A 2,500-nucleotide genomic window follows, 5' to 3' on the forward strand; every position below is an offset into this window, starting at 1 on the left:
ATCAGACAAAAGACTCTTCATCAACATGTTTTATTTCCTTTATTAAATATTTCTACCTTATTAAATACTCCCCCCCCCCCCCCCCCCCCCCCCCCCTACACTGTTTGTAAGTGGATACTTTATTAAATATACATCTGTGAGTGGCAGGAAGGATAGATGGAGAGGGAAAGAAAAGGGATGGCATGATGCAACAAAGGGCTGATTCAAACCCTAATAGAATGTCTACTGGACATTTTATATGTTATATATGTATATATATATATATTAAGGCTGTCAAAGTTAACGCGGTATTAAAGGGGAACTATCTTATAAATTGCCTTTTTCAGTGTTTAGCATTGTTTCCTAGCTATGTGGACTTATATTAATATGATCTATGTCTCTAATTCTCATATTGGCGCATTCTTCCAATTCTCCTCTCACAATATTCACCCTCACTGAACTGAGTCATCTGAAAATGTGCTGATTTGTGATGTCAGAGAGACTCAGCTGCATGAGACTCTGCTGAGACTCACACACACTCCACACAGTTACCACAGTGGTTGGAGCCCAGGCTCAAAACGGCTTAAGATCTTGAGGTAGAAAAATGCTGTTTTTGAGGACTTGATTAGAAATACAAAACAATGAATTAAAAAAATAAAAAATTACAGAGGTGTTCCATAAACTCACAGGAATTGTGTAAAAGTGCCCAAATAGTGAAAGAAATAGTCAAATAGTTCCCCTTTAACGCCTTAACGCCCGATTCTATTAACGCCACTATTTTTTTTACCTCACGATTAACTGTTAAGAATTCATTATTATATATATTTTTTACTAGACTTCACTCAGGTGTATTATTGATGCTCTCATTGATACTGTGTGTGTGTGTGTGTGTGTGTGTGTGTGTGTGTGTGTGTGTGTGTGTGTGTGTGTGTGTGTGTGTGTGTGTGTGTGTGTGAGATAGAGAGAGAGGGGGGGGTGAGAGAGATGAGGAAGGGGCAAGAGAGAAAGAGAGCTGTGTGTGTGAGGGGGGGGGTGGTGTGATTACTCAGCCCTTGTGTGGGTGAATGTAACAAGTTCCTAACGTTTTCTTTCCCCTATTATTTCATGCACACTTTATTCATTGTTTTAAATAATTATTTTCTTTTCAGTTATTTTGTGCATCACTCTGTTTTGAATTTGATGCAAATTTGCAATGCATGAGGGTCATCCTTTTGTGTTAAATGGCTGCATAAAGCAAGCATTTGTTGACTCATGTTGATAAGAGTATTAAAACTTGGAACTTGAAAAAGATAACACTTTGACTGCCCAAGTTTAATTCCTTATTAGTCCTTGAATGCCAAGGCCACTTCAATGTTAACGTTAATATCGCCTAATCTATGTTTTAAATTATGGCTATGTGTCTAATCTGCCTGTCGCAGCAGATTTTTTTTTATCGGTTCATTTCCGTTTCATGGCATTTAGAAAACCCCTCGTTTTCACAGAGAAAAAAAAGGTTTCCATGATAATCGCCTTTTACTGGAATATTCTAGAACGTTGTCATTGTTCTGCCTATTTATGAATCGTTTTCAAATAAACGATTATCGATAGTATATGTGTACGCATGCACGCTCGTGGCACGTGCTGAAAATTGCTTCTCCTATTTCCTGACGGCGCGCATAGTCAAACAGCCATATCACATAATCACATAAAAGCGTATATATCCGTGAAAACGGGTCTGATTATCCTTAGACTTGTAACATAGATTCCTTACCTGAGATCAGATGGTATCCAAATGGATTATTCCAATTCCTGATCGCCATTAGAAAAAATCGATATTTTATGATTCACTGTGTATACAGTAAAACACATATTCCCCGCTGCTCCGAGAGTCCAGCATGAAGCTGGTAGATGCCGGCTGCGTGAGTGAGAAGTAAAATGTGGAGTGCAGGTTTTTTTTTCTCATTCATTTTCATTGAGTTCAATCCAAAAGGGTGAATTACCACCTGGGAGACGATAGGGGGCGCTTTTTTTCACATCTGAGCGCCTGAGGTAGCTGAATTTCCAACGGTAGACACGGTTGATGAAATATGATTTCAGATCGCTAAAAAAGAAATAGGGCCAAATGAGATTTCTGCCTAACTGTACTCTCCTCACACTGCTGCATCGCCCTGGCTAAGTGGCTATGTCCTCAGTCAATCAGAACGCTTGCTACGTTCAAAGATCCCCATCTGCCTAACTCACTCGTGTGACTGGTGCATTTTAACGTTACATACACAGATGGCGATCGCATGACTTAGGCAAGTACAACAACTGCCTTAGTGTATGACATGTATGTACGAGGAAAAAATGCCCAAGTCACGACATATTTTGTTTAAAAGTCACCCTATTTAGTTACGCAATCGTTGGTGTGTTTTAGTATTTTAGCTAACTTGTTGATACACCTTGTGGAACTTATTTTCAAAATATAATAAAAAAACTCGTGCACATTTGCTGGAAAGTTTTTTCCAAAAATCTTGAAAAATTACTTAGGCAATTATCATAT

General features: G+C 38.6%; 1 protein-coding gene across 1 annotated transcript in view; it reads left to right on the forward strand.

Moving 5' to 3' along the window:
• Positions 1–2,500, forward strand: part of ranbp10 (RAN binding protein 10) — a gene marked incomplete at its 3' end in the record, with an annotated part of 124,418 nt that overhangs the window by 91,460 nt on the left and 30,458 nt on the right. The window lies entirely within an intron of this gene.

This window comes from Notolepis coatsorum (assembly GCF_963971535.1).
Source record: "Notolepis coatsorum genome assembly, chromosome: 6".
NCBI classification, from domain to species: Eukaryota; Metazoa; Chordata; class Actinopteri; order Aulopiformes; family Paralepididae; genus Notolepis; species Notolepis coatsorum.